General features: G+C 48.3%; 1 protein-coding gene across 2 annotated transcripts in view; it reads left to right on the plus strand.

Annotated features, from left to right (window-relative positions):
• LOC146345361 (GTPase IMAP family member 7-like) overlaps window positions 1–21,807 on the plus strand; it is a 40,512-nt gene that overhangs the window by 2,100 nt on the left and 16,605 nt on the right. The window contains exon 2 of one of the 2 annotated variants that reach the window (XM_084860145.1): window positions 20,187–20,359. The exons of the other annotated variant lie outside the window; for it this stretch is intronic. The gene's annotated coding sequence lies outside the window, so the exon portion shown is untranslated. The remainder of the gene's footprint in view (window positions 1–20,186; window positions 20,360–21,807) is intronic. 2 annotated transcript variants of the gene reach the window in all.

The following is a 21,807-nucleotide window of genomic DNA, read 5'->3' on the forward strand; positions in this document are numbered from 1 at the left end:
GAGCGAGGATAAGGCGAATGGTGGCTGCACGCGAAACACGTGCAGAGGAGGGGGAGGCCCCATAATGGTTGTTTCCCTCACTGTGATCAGCCAAACCCAGTCATGGTCTTTCACTTGTGTCTTCCATCTTTTCTCTCACCACAGATAGTCCGTTATGACAGAAAAGACAGAATAGCTGTGCGATGTTTCCTCCCTGGTAGCACTAGTCTAGGAGCCCTCTGTCTGGAAGCCCCCATGGGGGGAAAAGCTTCCACTGGCAGGGGCAGCAATGGAAGGAGTTTTCCCTAAGCTTAACTGCCATGTGGGGTGTTGGGTTGGGGGGCACAGTGTGCAGAGAGGGGAGAGTTAAGCTTTCCTTCCTCCACTGCAATCCCCCCAGAAATCCCCCCTTTCATGGCAATTATCTTTGGGGGGGGGGAACCCATTGGCACCCATTGGTTTTCTTTCCCCTCAGCTTAATGGCCAGTTAGTGGGACATTTGTGGCATGTGTGTGTTCCCTCCCAAGATGCTATGCCCCCTGAAAATCATCCTCTGGTCTGGATGGAAATTAAGCTGAGGAAAAAACAACCACCTCCCATTGGCCCCAGTGGGCATTCAGGCCTCTGGGGAATAGGTCCAGGGCCCAGGGAAGTAGTTTTGGGGCTGGGACCCCGAGTGGCCAGGCCTAGCAATGTCCGTGGCTTCCTCCCTGGCACCCTCCCTGTCCTGATGGACTTTGGATCCAGCGGCGTCTGGCTTTCTGCGGTGGGCCAAGCATAATCATGGTGCCATGACCACCCATCCCTGGCCATCCCCTGATTCTGTTAGGGAGAATGCGGGGGAAGTGCTCAAGACGGGTGGTGGCCGCTTTCTTAGTGGGGCAGGCACAGAGAACTCTCTGAAGCGATGTAGTCTTCCCAGCCCACCCCACCCTCCCCACCCCACCAGCGAGGGTGATGTAGCTTGGAAGGGTGCAGTGGAGGGGCGGTGAACCCATTCCAGGTTTCAGGCAGAACCAGGCAGAACTGTAAAGAAACTATCCAAGGGGCGAAGCTCTAAAGAACTCCTTTAGAGTTCTGATTGGTCCTGACTGAAGCTCAGAGCAGATTCACCACCCCACTGACATCGCAGCCACCAGCCTCCACTGGAAGCGTGTGTGAACAGAACAACAACACGAGGAAGAACAAGCAGGTTCCACGGCAGAGGAAGAGGGTCCATTCTGGGTGTGGGTGCCTGGACGTCAGTGTGTGGGGTGGGGGATCGGAGGCAGAGGCTCGTGCTGTGGCTGAGTGTCCATGGATAGGGGCTCAGATTGGGGGGTCCAGGTTGGGGGGATCAGAGAGAGGTTGGGGGAGCTCGTGCCTGAGTCTGTGTGGTGAGTGATCAGGGGGGTGACACCTGGGGGTGGGGCCAAGGGGTCAGAAACCAGGCATGCGTCTCCCCCACAAAACCCCATGAACAATTATGCCTATACTGGAGCACCCACTCCGTGCCCAAGCCCCTACTGCATATATAACCCCCCTGGGGGTCCACCCCAGACATCACCCCATCTCAGATATCATCCCATCCCAGACATTGTCTCCCGAGCCCCCACTGTGCACACCCCAGGCATGAGCTCCCAATCCAGAGACCTCAGTATAACGACCTCCCCAAACCACCCCTCCAACTGCCCCACCCATCCTGGAGCCCCCTGCCAAGCTCCCCCAGGCCCCCACCCCTGGCATATGCCCCCACCCCAATGCACACTCCCATCATGAACCCCGACCCCAGACACCTGTCCCTAGCACGGGTCCCCACCCAGCAGACCCAGGCATGAGCCCCTCCCCAAGCCACTGTCTCAAGCCTGGAGCCCCCACCTTCAGGCCCCCACCCCAGGCATGAGCCCTCACTCCTGGCAAGCCCCCCCAGCATGGACTATTCCTCAGAGGGGGACTCTGCTGTGATTATGGTATTCTGCTGAGCAAGCCCATTGTGTGTGGGGGTGGGGGGGCTGGTGTATCCCCATGTTCTGCCTGTGGGGAAATCTTCTCTTACAGCCCCAGTGTCGATCAACCCGGTGTCTCCATGCCCCGTTGTGCTCCTATATCCGTGATGCAGTGCCTGTGGGGAGGCAGGGGTGAAGCGGAGGATTTCTCCCCGAAACTTGTTCGGGGGGCCGAACACGTTGGCGCTCGGCCCCCTGAAGTTTCAGGGAGAAATTCTCCGCCATCCCTAAAAAAGGTCTATACAGATTCCACAAATAACAGTTTTCACTACAATTCAAAGTTGGGAGTTTATGTCCATAGACCCAACTGTTTCCATTAGATTTGATTTTTCTCCACGAACTGTGTTCGCGGGTAACAAACTGCTTTTATGATGTCTTATGAACTGCTTATGTGACATTTTTCTCAAAGAACAGCACTTCAGAGCAGCACACTCTAACCACGAGGTATTATTTTTTCCAAGATTCCCAGCTATGATTTAGAGTAATACTTTTTACTTCATATCCTTGCCAGCTTTGCTAATACACATTTCCTTAGGTTCCCAAAACCGAATACCATCTGTGTAGGTCAATTGTTTTGCTTTTTCAAATCTCAAGTGTTTCTACATCCTATTTGCTTATCACATTATTCGATGTCAGCTTTACTTATTTGCATCATACGAAGCACATATGAACAATACAACACTTACACAGACATCCTCCCTTTGAATGTCTTCTCTAAGGCACATGTTGCTTTTTCCTGAATTCAGATGGGGAGCTTTGCTTTCTTGTATTACTTCATAATCGGAATAATGGGCTCAAGTGACAGGAAGCCAGATTCCGGCTGAACATCAGGAAAAACTTCCTGACTGTTAGAGCAATACGACAATGGAACCAGTTCCCTAGGGAGGTGGTGGGTCTCCCACACTGGAGGCGTTCAAGACGAGGCTGGACAGCCATCTGCCAGGGATGCTCTGACTTGGATTCCTGCATTGAGCAGGGGGTTGGGCTCGATGGCCTTGTAGGCCCCTTCCAACCCTGCTATTCTATGATTCTATAATCGCAGGTTCAGAAGCCAGTGAGAAAGTCAGCATATCAGCATAATGCTTTTGCTAGAATCAAGCTGATTCAAACTTAATATAGGACCATACCATAATAGTGCACTTGCTTTTTAATTAAAATCACCAGGGTCTTGCCAGACATTTAAACAAGTGCAAGGAGTTTGGGGGCAAATATATGTCACATCCAGTTCCTGAGAAGCTAATGGACTTTTCCTCGGTAAGAAGATGGGTAATGGCAGTGAGCTCCCCTGGCAAGCCGCTCACCTGCCATTACTAAGCGCTGGCTGTGCTCTGGGATGCGGGCCACCCCCTGCCTCCCCGGAAGAACACAGTGGCCAGCAGGAGGTAAGCCTGGCCTGTCCAGCAGCCACAGAAGGGGCAGCTACAGGAAGCTTTCTTCCCTCTCTGGGCTAATGCCATGTCCTAACACCCTCTCGTCACTCCTCATCCCATTTCTGAGGTCACACAGCAACCTTGGGAGGGGGGCCACAGCAGAGCTATCCATGGCAGTGGTGAGGGCTGGGGAAAATCCCTGCTCTGGTTCCCCCACTCCCCAAGCCTTGGTGGGGGTGAGGGGAATCCTCCTAGCTGCCTGGCAAAGCAAGAGACGCAGACAGAAATAGGGGGATAAGAAATTATCACACACACACACACACACCCCTGCAGGAGAATTAGATTCAAGTTATTTAATTTCTTTTTTGCTAATTAGTGGGGAGAATATGGATTCAGCACCTAATTCTACGCAGGGACAATTACACAGAGTGACTGAGAAAAAAGGAAAAGAAAAACTCTGAGAGGAGGATTGAGTTAAAGCAGAAGGAATGGATAAACAAGCAAAAGCTGTTCCTGCCATTCAGCGCTTAGAATCACAGAACCATAGAATAGTAGGGTTGGAAGGGGCCTACAAGGCCATCGAGTCCAACCCCCTGCTCAGTGCAGGAATCCAAGTCAGAGCATTGTCACTAGAGATGCATGGATTGTGTAAAATCCACTCCATCTGTGTTTTGTGGGTTGTCAGGCACCTTTCATTCCTTTGTCCATTCACAGAAAGATTTGCATTTTTTCCATTGTGTGGAAAAATATGCAAATAATTCTGTAAGAGGGTTTGCAGCAATTTATATCATTTACCTTAATGTACATATAGAATCATAGAATAGTAGGGTTGGAAGGGGCCTACAAGGCCATCGAGTCCAACCCCCTGCTCAATGCAGGAATCCAAGTCAGAGCATCCCTGACAAATGGCTGTCCAGCCTCGTCTTGAAGGCCTCCAGTGTGGGAGAGCCCACCACCTCCCCAGGTAATTGGTTCCATTGCCGTATTGCTCTGACACTCAGGAAGTTTTTCCTGATGTTCAGCCGGAATCTGGCTTCCTGTAACTTGAGCCCATTATTCCGTGTCCTGCACTCTGGGATGATCAAGAAGAGATCCTGGCCTTCTTCTCTGTGACAACCTTTCAAGTACTTGAAGAGTGCTATCATATCTGCTAAATGTAACATTTAGCATCTTGTCCCACATTCCATCCAACTTTTCCCTGCATATATTTACCACTGTCAGCAGAAACTGGCATATTTTTAGGGATGTACGTAATTGCCCTTACCTGGCTCTGCCGGGTTCCGCTGGGGGGGGGAGGCTCTCCGTCCCTCCCCCCGGAATCCTTGTGGGGGGGGAGGCGCTCTGCGCCTCCCCCCCCGAATCCTGGCCAGCCAGCTCTGCTCCGCGGGGAAACCGCAGAACCACCGGCCAGCTCCGCCAGCAGCCGGACATCCGGCCGCTGGCTAGCAGGGACGCAAATGGCGGCGGCCGTAGCCGCCGCCGTTTGCGTCCCTGCAATCAGCCGTGATAGGCTACATAAATGTTTACATAGCCTATCACGGCTGAGTAAAAAAACCAACAACAATAACCGCGCGTACGCAAATGGCGGCTCCCATGGTCACCGCCATTTGCGTTCCTTATTTTGGCATGTGTAGTCTACGTAAACGTTTACGTAGACTACGGCGAAAATAAGGGGAACGTAGCGTCTTCGCTATTTGCGTTCCCCTTATTTTCGCTGTAGTCTACGTAAATGTTTACGTAGACTACTCGTGCCAAAATAAGGAAGGCAAATGGTGGCGCCCATGGGCTCCGCCATTTGCGTACGCGCGGTTGTTGTTGTTTTTTTTACTCAGCCGTGATAGGCTACATAAGCATTTACGTAGCCTATCACGGTATTTTTAAAAAATCTAGCTGTGATAGGCTACATAAATGTTTACGTAGCCTATCATTTTTTTTTAGTTTTTTTTTTTTTTTTTTTACTGGAAATGGCGGCGGTGGCAGCCGGTCGGAAGAGCAGCCGCCGCTGCCACCGAACCGCCACCGGAGCCGCCGCCGCCATGGACATTCGCACAAGGTAAGTCCTGTCCCGGGGGGGGGGCGGGGGGGCAGACCATTTCACCACCAATTTCAGGGGGCCGAATGCGCTGGCATTCAGCCTCCCCGAGATTCGTGGTGAAATTTTCTGACATCCCTAGTTAATTTTGGGAAAGTAAAAAACAAATATCTGAAAGTCCACAGACTCTGTGTGGTCTGAGGAGGTTGGTCCGCAGTGGATTCCCCAGATTGGATTCTTAGGATCCATTTTAGTCCATCTCAATTTTCTCCAGCAGCACCCCTTTGCCCAAGGCACAATGTGGTTTGAAAGGGGGCTGGCTTTATGGTTGAAATGATCTCCCAGCTTTTGTGTGTTGAGTTCAACTGTAACTCATGAACCAACATAGGCTTTGCCACTGAAATGAACATGTAGATGGAGTGACATGTTGAATGTGCTGCATAGGGTCTGAAGGAGTCCTTTGTACCCTACAACGAAGGCAGCATACAAATCCTCTGGACAGAAGCTACATGAGTGCATAGGTGTAGTTTAGATATGCTTAGGATCTGTTCAAAGTGTGGATCATTATATGGAAGGAGGGGGAACAGCAGCAACAATACTGTATTTTCCTAATCCATAGTAGATGTCCTTATATGATTCCTTTTCACAATTGATGGACTTATTCCGGAGGCAGCTGGTCTGGTCTGACTATTAGGTAGGGTGAGGCAAGAGCTTTCGTGAGGCAGATTTTAGGGCAAATTGTCAATTATTTTTGACTTTGCACCACTGAAGGGGCACCATCTGGATTTTTGCCTCAGGCACTAAAATATCAGCATCCATATGTGGTGTTGAAGACTTCCTAGGTTGAAGTTTTGGGTACCAGTTAATGTGATACTTTCTGGATTCATGTCCATTAAGAAATGGGGTGTGTTGTGCTGCCTTGAGGTTCATGTTGAACTGAAAGAGTAAAAACGAACAAACAGAACAACCACACTGATTAAGGCTCATGCATACTTCCAGCAATTCCCATTTTAATAGTATCTGGCCCACATATTTTCAGGGCAAGGAATCATTTTATCCTCTCTGAAATCCCTAAGCATCCTTCCAGTAATGGGCAAAAGGCAAAATGTGAGCCGACCTTCTTCAAAGGAGGCTGAGAAGGAAACTCAACTTCTGGAAGCTCTGCCTTTCCTGAGCTTCACATCATTTCTAGTCCTGAGGCTTGCAGAAAGATTTGCTGTGCTTTTGCCAAACTGCACAGGGCTGTGCTAAGAGCTCTTCCCAGCCCCTCCTGCCTGGGCGTGGAATTCGTGCATGTGGTCTGTGAAGCAGAGAAACAGCCATTGCCATTTTAAAAAAATGATGGAGCAGAAAAGCCCCCCCCACACACACACACACAAACAAAATGGTGCACGGAGGATACTGCTTGAGAATACCAGGTGCTGTCAGCTTGGAGGGGCCATAGTTCAGTGGCAGATCCCCTGCTTTGCATGCAGAAGGTTGCAGTTCAATTCTGGACATCTCCAGATAGGGCTAGGAAGAAATCCTGCTTGAAACCCTGGAGACCCATTGCTGCCAGTCAGTGTCAACAATACTGGGCTAGATGGACCAATAATCTGACTCAGTATACAGTAGCTTCCTAAGTTCCTCCTGCTTCCTTCTCCCAGCAAGCTCAGCCAAGATCCCGTGGAATGGCTTTTGGAAACCTGCTACACAAGCTGTGATTCCTCCCCACCCCAAAGGGGAGAGTTTTGAAGGTGCATATTGGGCCAGCTGACCTCATCAGCATCTTCAGTGGTGTCCCTTCTTAGGTGGGAAGCTTCGCAGTGCTGGACAACCTCCCACCTGAGCAAAGGGAGCTTTGAAGGTGCAGAGTGGGTGGGCTATTAGCTGACCCAGGCTGCACTTTCAAATGCATCCCTCCTCTTCCTCTAAGCTTCCTCTGCTCCATCTCACATCACACTCAGCCTTTGTTGTGCAGTCGTTCAGTCATGTCCGACTCTTCGTGACCCCATGGACCATAGCACGCCAGGCCTTCCTGTCCTCTGCTCTGTCGCGGAGCGTGCTCAAGTTCATATGCATCCGTGATGCTATCTAGCCATCTCATCCTCTGCCATCCCCTTCTCCTTTTGCCTTCAGTCTTTTCCAGCATCAGGGTCTTTTCCAGGGAGTTTTCTCTTCACGTTAGGTGGCCAAAATATTTGAGCTTCACCTTCAGTATCTGTCCTTCCAATGAGCAGTCAGGGTTGATTTCCTTTATGGCTTTTGGAAATCTACAGTGCGAGCCCACAATTTGACTCCTTTATTGGGGCGGGGGGAGTTTTCCATCAGATGGTTTGTACTTCTGTAAACTTTGGGACTGGGCAGAGCTGATACCTCCCACGCGTGCGTGCGGGGCGGGGGGGGGGGACCATTTTTCATACATAAGCATAGGCACAGATAGCCTGAAAATCAGAAATAGAGTAAATGATATAGTGTATATCACTATACGATAATACATAAATAAAAACATGTATATGTAAGATAAACACATGATACAGCATATATCATTACTGCACTTAGGCACTGATCCAGGACTTGCTCACCTTCACCTGATTCAGATGTCATGGGGAGATAGAGCTGTGTGTCATCAGCATACTGATGGCATGTGGCTCCAAATCCCCCAGTGACCGCTCCCAGAGGCTTCATGTAGATGTTAAACAACATTGGGGACAAGACGGTGCCATGTGGAACCCCATAGCTCAGTTGCCAATGGGCCGAGGAATAGTCACCCAGTACTACTCTCTGAAATCGGCCCTGCAGGTAGGACCAGAACCACTGTAAGACAGTGCCTCCAATACCCATCCCACAGAGTCGATCCAGGAGGATATCATGGTTGATGGTATCAAAAGCTGATGAGTTGTCAAGCAGAATAAACAGGGTTGCACTCCCTCTGTCCCTCCCTCAATAAAGCTCAACCATCAGGGTGACCGAGGCTGATCATAAGGATGTACGAATCCCTTATCATAGAATCATAGAATAGTAGGGTTGGAAGGGGCCTACAAGGCCATCAAGTCCAACCCCCTGTTCAGTGCAGGAATCCAAGTCAGAGCATCCCTGACAAATGGCTGTCCAGCCTCGACTTGAAGGCCTCCAGTGTGGGAGAGCCCACCACCTCCCTAGGTCATTGGTTCCATTGTCGTATTGCTCTTACACTCAGGACGTTTTTCCTGATGTTCAGCCGGAATCTGGCTTCCTGTCACTTGAGCCCATTATTCCGTGTCCTGCACTCTGGGATGATCAAGAAGAGATCCTGGCCTTCTTCTCTGTGACAACCTTTCAAGGACTTGAAGACTGCTATCCTATCTCTCCTCAGTCTTCTCTTCTCAAGGCTAAACATGCCCAGTTCTTTCAGTCTCTCTTCATAGGGCTTTGTTTCCAGTCCCCTGATCATCTTTGTTGCCCTCCTCTGAACCCTCTCCAGTTTGTCTGCATCCTTCTTAAAGTGTGGTGGCCAGAACTGGACACAGTACTCCAGAGGAGGCCTAACCAGTGCTGAGTAGAGGGGAACTAGGACTTCCCGGGATTTGGAAGCTATGCTTCTATTAATGCAGCCCCAAAGAGCATTTGCCTTTTTTGCAGCCACATCACATTGTTGGCTCATATTCAGCTTGTGATCGACAACAATTCCAAGATCCTTCTTGCTTGTAGTGTGGTTGAGCCACGTATCCCCCATCTTGTAACTGTGCATTTGGTTTCTTTTTCCTAGGTGCAGAACTTGGCATTTGTCCCTATTAAATGTCATTCTGTTGTTTTCTGCCCAGTGCTCCAGTCTATCCAGATCACTTTGAATTTTGTTTCTGTCTTCCAAAGTATTAGCTATCCCGCCCAATTTGGTGTCATCTGCAAATTTGATCAGCATTCCCTGCACCTCCTCCTCCAAGTCATTCATAAAAATGTTGAAAAGCACTGGGCCCAGGACTGAGCCCTGCAGTACCCCACTCGTTACCTCTCCCCAGTTTGAGAAGGTCCCATTGATAAGCACTCTTTGAGTCTGATTCTGTAGCCAACTGTGGATCCACTGGATCGTTGTTTCATCTAGCCCACTTTGAGCTAGTTTGCTCATCAGGATATCATGGGGCACTTTGTCGAAAGCTTTGCTGAAGTCAAGGAATATGATGTCTACAGCATTCCCACGGTCTACAAGGGAGGTTACTTGATCAAAAAATGAGATCAGATTTGTCTGGCAGGACTTGTTTCTGACAAATCCATGTTGGCTTCGAGTAATCACGGCATTGTTGTCAAGGTGCTTCCAGATGGATTGCTTGATCATCTGCTCCAGAATTTTCCCTGGGATTGATGTCAGACTGACTGGTCTGTAGTTCCCAGGTTCCTCCTTTTTACCCTTTTTGAAGATAGGGACAACGTTAGCCCTCCTCCAGTCATCTGGCACTTCCCCCATCCTCCATGATTTCTCAAAGAGAATAGACAGCGGTTCTGAGAGTTCTTCTGCCAGTTCCTTTATGACTCTAGGATGCAGTTCATCTGGCCCTGGAGATTTGAACTCATTCAAAGTAATGAGGTGTTCCTTGACCATATGCCTGTCGATCTCAAGCTGCAGTCCTGCCCCTTCAGCCTGTACTTCGCCTTTGCCAGGGCGGTCATAGACCCTCTTTTGGGAGAAGACTGAGCCAAAGTAGGAATTGAGCACCTCTGCCTTTTCTTTGTCACCTGTTATCGTTTTGCCATCCTTATTTAATAGCTGAACCACCATTGCTTTCCTCTGCCTTTTACTATGCACGTAGCTGAAGAAAGCCTTTTAGATGTTTTTAGCACCCCTTGCTAACCTCAGCTCATTCTCAGCTTTAGCCTTCCTGATGCCATCCCTGCAATTCTGTGCTATCTGCCTGTAATCTTCCTTTGTTACTTGGCCTTCTTTCCACCTCCTATATGTGTCCTTTTTTGTTTTCAGGTCATCCCTAAGCTTTTTGTGAAGCCACATTGGCTTCTTCTGTTGTCTTCCACCTTTTCTTCTTGTTGGAATTGCTTGTGATTGTGCCTTGAGAATTTCCTTTTTTAAAAGCTCCCACCCATCTTGGACTCCTTTTCTTGTTAGCATCGCTTGCCATGGGACCTTACTGATCATTGTTCTGAGTTTATGAAAATCAGCTTTCCTAAAATCCAGGGTACGCGTTTGACTACACTTAGCTTTTGCTTCCCTTAGAACCAAGAACTCAAGTATAACATGGTTGCTTTCCCCCAGAGTTCCTGTAACTGCTACTTTATCCACTAAGTCATCTCTGTTGGTTAGGATCAAGTCAAGGAGAGCCGATCCTCTAGTTCCTTCCTCTACTTTCTGTAGGAGGAAGTGATCCACCACACGTCAGGAATTTCCTGGAGGGGCCATGTTTTGCAGAATTTGTCTCCCAACAAATATCGGGCAAATTGAAGTCCCCCATTACTACTACATCATGCTTCCTTAAAACATTGGCTATTTGCTTTTCAAAAGTTTCATCCTTGTCTTCTCCTTGATTGGGTGGCCGGTAGTAGACTCCGACCACCAGGTTCCTTTTATTCTTTGTGCTATTTATTTCAACCCAGATGCTCTCGATGGGGCTACCAAGCTCCTCCTCCTGTATTTCTGTGCAGAGATATGTATTTTTCACATATAGTGCAACCCCACCTCCCTTTCTGTTCCTCCTGTTCTTTTTGAACAAGTTATATCCTTCAATTGCTGTATTCCAGTCATGAGAGTCATCCCACCAAGTCTCAGTTATACCTATCAGGTCATAATTTCCCTCCTGTATTAAGAGTTCGAGTTTGTTCTGTTTGTTTCCCATACTCTGGGCATTAGTATATAGACATCGAAGACCATGTGCTTCATAGTCTGGCTTTCTTCCTACATGTGTCTGAAGACTATTATTGGGCGCTATCAGAGCTGTTCTCTCTGTTGCAGTACATGCGCCTACGTCCATTGTTACCCCCAACATTACATCTCCCTTCCCCGTAGGATTCAGTTTAAAGCCCTCCTGATGAAGTTCTTCATGCTGTGGCCAAACACATTCTTCCCAGCCTTTGTGAGGTGCAACCCATCCCTAGCCAACAGCCCATCTTCCAGGATGTATAGCCCGTGGTCCCAGAATCCAAATCTCTCTCGTCGGCACCACCTTCGTAGCCAGTCATTCACCCGGAGTATTTTTCATTCCCTTCCTATCCCTCTTCTAACTACTGGAAGGATGGATGAGAAAACTATCTGGGCCCCAAAGTTCTTGAGTTTCCTTCCCAAAGCTTCAAAGTCTGACGTGATCTCTTCGTAGCTCCGCTTGGCGGTATCATTTGTTCCCACATGGATGAGAAGAAAGGGATCCCTGTCAGTGGGCTTTATGAGTGCAGGCAACCTTTCAGTCACATCTCTAATCTGTCCTCCCGGGAGACAACATACCTGGCGAGTCCACGGGTCTTCGCGACATACTTGGGTCTTGATCCCACGCAGCAAGGAGTCTCCCACTACCACCACTCTTCTCTTCTTCTTCTTGTAGGCCTGGGTTTCATCGCCTCTGTTTGACTGACCTCCAGCCTCTTGCTCACTCTCATGTAGGTTCCCCTGTGATTCTTCCTCTGCAGGCTGTCCTCCAGTCTCATCCGCAAGTACCTGGAATCGGTTCCACAGCTCCACTACTTCCACTGGTGCAGAGTGGCGTCTAGTTCTTCTTCTCCTAACTGTCACCCTTTTCCAAGGAGTATCCTCTACTCCATTTTTCTTCACCTCAGCATTTCCCACTGCCTCATCTTGCTGTTGCTCTTCAAGCTTCTGGTCTGCCCTTTGCTGCTGTAGTTCCCCCATTCTGTCCAAGAACCCTTCGTGTTCTCTTATTCCCTGGAGGGTCGACAGTCGCCGCTCCAGTCCACTTACTTTTTCTTCCAGCAGCGTGATCAACTTGCACTTGTTGCAGGTGTAGGCCATGTGGTTCTCAGGCAAGAAAACAAACATTGCACACACCTTGCAGGTCACCACCACTGGAGAGTCTTGTCCTTCCATAGCCTCTTTTCCGTTTTTTTGTCTAGATTTGTGATTCTTCTAGACTAGCCTGTGCCTGCTCCTCTACTAAGTAGAGGTTAAAAGCAGAGTCCCACTGGTGTGAAAGTGTGTGTTACAAGACAAATAAATGGAAAAAAAAGTTAGTTAAAAAAAAATAATAAAAATAATTTAAAAAAATGTTAGGGGCCTCCCCCTTGACCTCCCCTGCCGAACTCCTGTTTGCTCCCCCTGTCCACTCTCTCTGTTCGCTCGCTCTCTGGGAGCTTGCCTGCTTCTGTAGTCCTTGGACCAGCTGGAGCAGCTTGCTCTGCTCTGCTCTGCTCAGCTGGGAGGCGGGAAACAGACTGACCCTTACCTTGCCGTCCGCAGGCGGTCTGCCAGGAGGGGGGGAGGTGATCCGTTCCTCCCCCTCTGGAATCCTCGCCGGCCAACTCCGCTCCACCTTGACTCCATGGAGCCACCAGCCAGCTCTGAAGCCCCAGCAATACAGCTGCCATTGCCGTATCGCTGGCTGGACTGACATACTGCAGACGCAAATGGCATCCGGTGTAGCAGACGCCATTTGCATCCCTGCTCTTTGACGTGATAGGCTACATAAATCTTTACGTAGCCTATTGCACGAAGGAACAGGGATGCAAATATGCCATTTGCATCCCTGTTTTTTCACGCAATAGGCTACGTAAAGATTTACATAGCCTATCACGTCAAAGAGCAGGGATGCAAACGGTGTAACAGACACGATTTTCGCCTGCAGTCCATCAGTCCAGCCAGTGATACGGCAGTGGCGGCCATATCGCTGGGGCTTCAGAGCCAGCATCAGGCAGGATCTGGCCGGTGAGGGACTTCGCGGGGAGGCAGAGGTAGGATATTCGATCCTCCATGGACTTCGAGGCGCCGGATTCAATAGAATGTGGCCTCATTGGGGTCCGTGGAGGATTCTTCCAACATCCCTACTGATTCAATCCCAGAACCAGGTCGAAACCCAGATTGGAATGGGTCTAGATAAACAGTATTCTCCAAAAGTCCCTGTAGTTGTTCTGCAACAACCCTCTCCGGTAGCTTTCTTAAGAAAGGGGCATTTGCGACTGGGCTGTAGTTGCTATTGGGTCCAGAGTGGGCTTCTTCAGGAGTGGTCTCACTTGTTGTTGTTGTTGTTCAGTCGTTCAGTCGTGTCCGACTCTTCGTGACCCAATGGACCATAGCACGCCAGGCCTTCCTGTCCTGCGCTGTCTCCCGGAGTGTGCTCAAGTTCATATTCATTGCATCGGTGATGCTATCTAGCCATCTCATCCTCTGCCGTCCCCTTCTCCTTTTGCCTTCAGTCTTTCCCAGCATCAGGGCCTTTTCCAGTGAGTTTTCTCTTCACATTAGGTGGCCAAAATATTTGAGCTTCAGCTTCAGTATCTGTCCTTCCAATGAGCACTCAGGGTTGATTTCCTTTAGGATGGACTGATGTGACCTCCCTGCAGTCCAGGGGACTCGTAAGAGTCTTCTCCAGCACCACAGTTCAAAAGCATCAGTTCTTCGGCGCTCAGCCTTCCTTATAGTCCAGCTCTCACAGCCATACATTACTACTGGGAAAACCATAGCTTTGATTAGACGGACCTTTGTTGGCAAGGTGATGTCTCTGCTTCTTACTATGCTGTCTAGGTTTGCCATAGCTTTCCTCCCAAGGAGCAAGCGTCTTTTAATTTCATGGCTACAGTCACTGTCTGTGGTGATCTTGGAGCCCAAGAAAGTAAAATCTGTCACTGCTTCCATTTCTTCCCCTTCTATATGCCAGGAAGTGATAGGGCCAGATGCCATGATCTTAGTTTTTTTAATGTTGAGTTTCAAACCAGCTTTTGCACTCTCCTCTTTCACCCTCAACAAGAGGCTCTTGAGATCCTCTTTGCTTTCTGCCATTAGGGTGGTATCGTCTGCATATCGGAGGTTGTTGATAATTCTCCCAGCAATCTTAATTCCGACCTCTGATTCATCCAACCTGGCATTTCTCATGATGTACTCTGCATATAAGTTAAATAAGCAGGGTGACAATATGCAGCCTTGTCGTACTCCTTTCCCAATTTTGAACCACTCGCTTGTTCCATGTCTGGTTGTTACTGTTGCTTCTTGACCCTCGTACAGGTTTCTCAGGAGACAGGTAAGGTGGTCTGGTACTCCCATCTCTTTAAGAATTTGCCACAGTTTGTTGTGATCCACACAATCAAAGGCTTTAGTGTACTCAATGAAGCAGAAATAGACGTTTTTCTGGAATTCTCTTGCTTTCTCCATGATCCAGCGAACGTTGGCGATTTGATCTCTAGTTCCTCTGCCTCTTCGAAACCCAGCTTTTACTTCCGGTAGTTCTCGGTTCACATACTGCTGAAGCCTAGCTTGTAGGATTTTGAGCATCACCTTGCTGGCATGTGAAATGAGCGCAATTGTGCGGTAGTTTGAACACTCCTTGGCGTTGCCCTTCTTTGGAATTGGAATGTAAACTGACCTTTTCCAGTCTTGCGGCCATTGTTGAGTGTTCCAAATTTGTTGGCATATTGAGTGCAGCACTTTAACAGCATCATCTTTTAGGATTTTAAATAGCTCAGCTGGAATACTGTCATCTTCACTAGCTTTGTTGTTAGTAATGCTTCCTAAGGCCCACTTGACTTCACCCTCGAGGATGTCCGGCTCAAGTTCAGTGACTGCACTATCATGGCTATCAGGGACATTCAGATCTTTCCTGTATAGTTCTTCTGTGTATTCTTTCCACCTCTTCTTAATCTCATCTGCTTCTGTTAGGTCCCTGCCTTCTTTGTCCTTTATCATGCCCGTCTTTGCACAAAACGTTCCCTTGAGATCTCTGATTTTCTTGAAGAGATCTCTAGTCTTTCCCATTCTGTTGTTTTCCTCGATTTCCTTGCATTGTTCATTTAAGAAGGCCTTCTTGTCTCTCCTTGCTATTCTCTGGAACTCTGTATTCAGTTGGATATATCTTCCCCTTTCTCCCTTGCTTTTCGCTTCCCTTCTTTCGTGAGCTACTTGTAAAGCCTCATCAGACAGCCACTTGGCTTTCTTGCATTTCTTTTTCTTTGGGATGGATTTCGTTGCTGCCTCCTGAACAATGTTACGGACCTCCGTCCATAGTTCCTCAGGCACTCTGTCTATCAGGTCTAATCCCTGAAATCTATTCCTCACCTCCACTGTATATTCATAAGGGATATGAGTGAGGTCATACTTGAATGGTTTAGTGGTTTTCCCTATGTTCTTCAATTTCAGCCGAAATTTTGCAAGAAGCAGCTCATGATCTGAGCCACAGTCAGCTCCAGGTCTTGTTTTTACTGACTGTATGGAGCTTCTCCATCTTTGGCTGCAAAGGACATAATCAATCTGATTTCGATATTGACCATCTGGTGATGTCCACGTGTAGAGTCATCTCTTGTGCTGTTGGAAAAGAGTGTTTGCTATGATCAGCGTGTTCTCTTGGCAAAACTCGATCAGCCTTTGTCCTGCTTCATTTTGTACACCAAGACCATGCCTGCCTGTTATCCCGGTGATTTCTTGACTTCCTACTTTAGCATTCCAGTCCCCTATGATGAAGAGGACATCTTTTTTTGGTGTTAGTTCTAGAAGGTGTTGTAGGTCTTCATAGAACCGATCAACCTCAGCTTCTTCGGCCTCAGTGGTTGGGGCATAGACTGGAATTACTGTGATGTTGAATGGTTTGCCTTGGATTCGTACTGAGATCATTCTATCATTTTTAAGATTGTACCCCAGTACTGCTTTTCCCACCCTTTTGTTGAGTGCTACTCCATTTCTTCTAAGGGATTCTTGGCCACAATAGTAGATATGATGGTCACCTGAATTAAATTCGCCCATGCCTGTCCATTTTAGTTTGCTGATTCCCAAGATGTCGATGTTCAATCTTGCCATCTCATGTTTGACCACCTCCAGCTTATCTCGATTCATTGATGTAACATTCCAGATTCCTAAACAATATTGTTCTTGACAGCATCAGATTTTCTTTTCACCACCAGACACATCCACAGCTGAGTGTCCTTTCGGCTTTGGCCCAACCGCTTCACTCTTTCTGGCGCTACTTGGAAATACCCTCTGCTCTTCCCCAGTAGCATATTGGACACCTTCCGACCTGAGGGGCTCATCTTCCGGCGTCATATCTTTTAGCCTTATGATACGTTCCATGGGGTTTTCTTGGCAAGAATACTGGAGTGGGTTGCCATTTCCTTCTCCAGTGGACCACATTTTATCAGAACTCTCTGCCATGACCTGTCCGTCTTGGGTGGCCCTGCACGGCATAGCTTATGGCTTCACTGAGTTACGCAAGCCCCTTCGCCACAACAAGGCAGTGATCCATGAAGGGGATTTTGAATGTTACTTTCATGAATATACACATTTTTTGTATGCATTTTTTGACTCGAGAACACCACTGCAAAGTTTGGAGAAGTGTACATTCTGAAGGATAGCTTAGTCTGGGTTCTCATATTGGTTCAAAAGTGCAAAATTAGGTATCAAATGAATTTCCCCCCCATCCTTACTCTGTTTGTATTAACTCCATATACTGAAGGCTAATTGTATCTCACACCTTATTTTGTTGCAAATCTTTCAGGTGGCAGAAGCAGATATGGTAAGGAATAAGACAAAGCATCACATTCTGGGGCCTACTCTACACTGCTGCTTGGCTTGTATCTCAAAAGTATTCAGTGTGTGCTACAGTGGTTCTTAAAGGGGATCTGATTGTCATAGCCATGAGAGAGGGGAAATCCGTTTGAATCAGGGCTGTGGCACTAGGGGAGTGGTTTATCCCTATGTCCCCCCTCCCCCTGGAAGGTAATATCAGCTCCAGAGGGGACAATGTATAAGCACCTGTTTGGGAGAATTAGGAGCTTTGTTGTTGTTCAGTCGTTCAGTCGTGTCCGACTCTTCGTGACCCCATGGACCATAGCACGCCAGGCCTTCCTGTCCTGCGCTCTCTCCCGGAGCGTGCTCAAGTTCATATTCATTGCATCCGTGATGCTATCTAGCCATCTCATCCTCTGCCGTCCCCTTCTCCTTTTGCCTTCAGTCTTTCCCAGCATCAGGGTCTTTTCCAGGGAGTTTTCTCTTCGCATTAGGTGGCCAAAATATTGGAGCTTCAGCTTCATTATCTGTCCTTCCAATGAGCACTCAGGGTTGATTTCCTTTAGGATGGACTGATTTGACCTCCTTGCAGTCCAGGGGACTCGTAAGAGTCTTCTCCAGCACCACAGTTCGAAAGCATCAATTCTTAGGAGCTTACCCCTAGTTAATTTTCTTATCTCCACCAAGATCCTGTTCCATAAATTAATATATTCTCCTTCAATGAATTATGCCCATTCATCAATTGTCATTATTCCTATAAATTATTTTCCAAATAAAATGAAGTGGTGTACAATTCTTTTTGAGGGGATCACAGTGCTGGGTGGGTGGTGGGAGGAGGAGGAGTGAGGGCTGGAAATGGGGCAGAGGAAAGAGGGCAAGGAAGAGGGTTAAGAAAGAAGGCCAGTCTCCACTGGGAATTTACTGTAGTGCTACTGTGCCTCACACATAGGCATGACACATGATAGTACCCCCACTCCGCATGAACTGCAGTTTTCCTGCCCTAAAAGCTGCATTTTCGCAAAGTCATTTCATGATGGATCTTCCCTTTACCACAGCTTTCATGCAGTTCTGTTATGGAGTGTGTCCCTTATCCCCGAATTAATTTGTATTAGTGAGTGTGGCTTGTGACCTGTACTAGTTGTGTGTGTGCCCCAACATTGCAGTGTTTTGATTTCGTGTCAGTGTAAGTGGGCTGTCCTTATTTTTTCTTCCTGCCTAAGTCCTTTACATCTACGCACCGCTGCATCTGCAAAGGTTCTGTCTCCTCCCTCGACCACTCTTTCGCCGCTTGGTATAATGGTGGCTGCAGATTCAGCGAGCAAGGACCGTGGTGTTTCCTGGAAACACTTAGAAATCCTAGATCTCCTCGACATATGGGGGGAACAAAAAACACAAGATCAGCTTAGGTCAAGTCATAGGAACATATATTCCTATGAACTTATTTCTTGGAAAATGATCAACTGCAGGCACAAGCGAAGCGCTACTGAGTGCTGAACAAAGACCAAATCTCTGCAGCTGGAATACCAGTGGGTAGTAAATCACAACTCCTGGTCCAGAAGTAATGCAGCTGCATATCCCTACTTTGATGAGCTCCATAGCATCCTTAGAGGTGATGCTACAATACAACCCAAGCGGGTTAGCTGTAGCATTAAAATTAACTGCACTGCAGTGGTTCCTCCAAAATGTCCAGTCACAGAGAGATCTGAGGTGCTTATGAACCATGATCTGGCCACCATCGATGTTGGAAGAATTTCCATGTGTGTGAGGCCCCAACACCCCCACCCCAAAAGTTCTCTCAAGGAATATGCCATTTTGTGCTGGTATAGGATAGCTTCAGCCCCCAACCCTCCAAAGATGGAAGAGAAATCAGTTTCTGTCAATTGCACATTTATGCAAAGTTGAATTTTAAAGTAAAAGTACATACTAAGACAGACTGCTGTTTTGATTTATTAACAGGACACATGAAGTAAGCATTTCTTAAGCATAGTTCCTCAGGCACTCTGTCTATCAGGTCTAATCCCTGAAATCTATTCCTCACCTCCACTGTATATTCATAAGGAATATGATTTAGGTCATACCTGAATGGTTTAGTGGTTTTCCCTACGTTCTTCAATTTCAGCCAAAATTTTGCGATAAGAAGCTCATGATCTGAGCCACAGTCAGCTCCAGGTCTTGTTTTTACTGACTGTATGGAGCTTCTCCATCTTTGGCTGCAAAGGACAGCGCATTTGGCCCCTCGCAATCGGTGGCGGAACGGTCTGCCCCCTGCTCCCCCCCCCGGGACGGGACTTACCTTGGGCGGATCTTCCTGGCGGTGGCAGCTCCGGTGGCGGCTCCGGCGGCGGGGCGGTGGCGGCGGCTGCGGTGGCCAGTCTTCCGACCGGCTGCCACTGCCGCCATTTCCAGTTAAAAAAAAAAAAAAGTGATAGGCTACCTGGCTACGTAAAGATTTACGTAGCCTATTACGGCTAGATTTTTAAAAAACACCGTGATAGGCTACGTAAATGTTTACGTAGCCTATCACAGCTGATTTAAAAGAAAAACAACAACAACGCGCGTACTCAAATGGCGGAGCCCATGGGCGCCGCCATTTGTGTTCCTTATTTTGACACGTCTTAGTCTACGTAAACATTTATGTAGACTAAGACGGCGAAAATAAGGGGAATGCAAATAGCGTAGCACCTACGCTATTTGCGTTCCCCTTATTTTCGCCGTCTTAGTCTATTTACGTAGCCTATCACGGTGTTTTTTTAAAAATCTAGCCGTGATAGGCTATGTAAATCTTTACGTAGCCAGGTAGCCTATCACTTTTTTTTGGTTTTGTTTTTTAACTGGAAATGGCGGCAGTGGCAGCCGGTCGGAAGACTGGCCACCGCAGCTGCCGCCACCGCCCCGCCGTCGGAGCTGCCACCAGAGCTGCCGCCGCCGAATGCCAGCTATTTGCGTTGCCCTTATTTTCACCGTAGTCTACGTAAATCTTTACGTAGACTAGACGTGCCAAAATAAGGAACGCAAATGGTGGCGCCCATGGGCCGCCGCCATTTGCGTACATGCTTTTTTTTTTTTTTCAAAGTCACCCGTGGTAGGCTACATGACGATTTACGTAGCCTATCATGGTTGACTTTGCAGATCTAGCCATGATAGGCTACGTAAATCGTCACGTAGCCTATCACGGGGTTGTTGTTGTTTTTTTACTTTTTGTTTTGCAGCCGGGGAGACGGGGCGCTTCTCCCCAGCCTGAGTTTTGGCCGGGCGAGGTGGGAAGCCTCCCCACCGGCCTGAATTTCGGCTGGGTGAGGCGGGAAGCCTCCCCCCCTTCGCCTGAACTTCGGGGGGGAAAGCGAAGCGCTTCCCCCCCACCGCGAAGCCAAGCTGCGAAAAGGTAAGTGACTTTCGTACATCCCTACATCTGCTTCAACTTGGATCCAAATCCAAAGTGAGATTCAGATACCCGAATCACTTGGGTTTGGCGTTTTCCCATTGACTTGCATTGGACAACACAAATGGCCATAACTTTTTCAGTTTTCAAGATAAATACAAGATTTGGGGGGGGGGGGCTCTCTGCCTCCATGGAGGAGATCTCACATGCCAAATGTTAGACAGTTCAGCCAAGTACTCTTTGTTCTAGGTGCAGGTGAATTTTGATTCTTTCAAGGAAAACTCTCAAAGCAAAGAGCTATAACTTTTCACTGCTTGCACAGAAGTGCATGAAAATTGGGAAACTGTCAGAGCTCCTGGAGGAGATTCCACCTGCCAAAAATCAGACAGTTTGGCCCAGGAGTTTTGAGCTAGGTGCAGGTAAATTTTGAATTTGAACAAAACTCTCAAAGCAAAGAGCTATAACTTTTCACTGTTTCCTCGGAAGTGCATGAAATGTGGGGACCTCTCAGCCCTGCACCTCCTCCTCCTCCTGCCTGGTTAGCTGTCAAGGACTGCTAGCCATCCCCTGCTCACGAGCAGGAGACGGCTAGCAGTGGAGCATGCACTGTTTCTCCTCCTCCTCCTCCTCCTGCCTGAGCGATTCACAGTGCCTTTTGCACATAGATCTATGTGCACACAGACTTCCAATCGCCATATTTCTTTAAAACCATGGTGATCATGGCAGAGGCAAATGCTGAGTGGATGGGCCCAGGTAAGTTGCAGGCCATTCAATGAGCGGGCAAGCGGGTCAAGCATGGTCCAGGGACCAGCAAGTGGGGGCAGGGGCTGGGCAGGCAGCCAGAGAACCTGGACGGGGGTGGGTTCTCACATCCCTAAGTAGCACCACCAGAAAGATCTCTGTCTCTGAAATGCAGTCGTTTTTCTCCAGATGTATTCAGTCTTCCCCACTCCTCCACCACTGTCACGGACTGGAGACTGCTGGGTTACATTCAGCCCTGATTTGGCGACTAGAGCTGCCATTTGCCAAAGCTCTCTGTGGTTTTAATGGCAAGGCCTTTGACCCCAGGAATTGTTAAAATCAAATTCAACAGCTCTTGGATCAAAGGCCTGGAGAGGATATCACAGAAGGAGGGGCATCGGCGGCAGTGAATACAAAAGTGGCTTATGAGGAAGAAAGATGGGATCGGGATTTTGATAGAAGGATTTTCACCCAAGGTGTAATACAGGGATTTATGCTGAGTTTAAAAACGTTGGCAAATTGTAATGAACTAGAATTGGGGAAGGAAGGAGGACTTGACGCTTCTGAGGAGATTATTGAAAAGGTTAGGAGGCGTGGGGAAATGCGAGAAGCACAAGGCTGATCAAGCCCACACTTTTGCCTGCATTTCCAAGCAATGCAGCTCTGAGAAGACCCAGTCCCAGCGTGCCTGGCCCTCTACTGGCATCACA

Source organism: Heloderma suspectum, chromosome 5, assembly GCF_057233095.1.
Source record: "Heloderma suspectum isolate Gila_16-S chromosome 5, 16-S_ref, whole genome shotgun sequence".
Lineage (NCBI taxonomy): Eukaryota > Metazoa > Chordata > Lepidosauria > Squamata > Helodermatidae > Heloderma > Heloderma suspectum.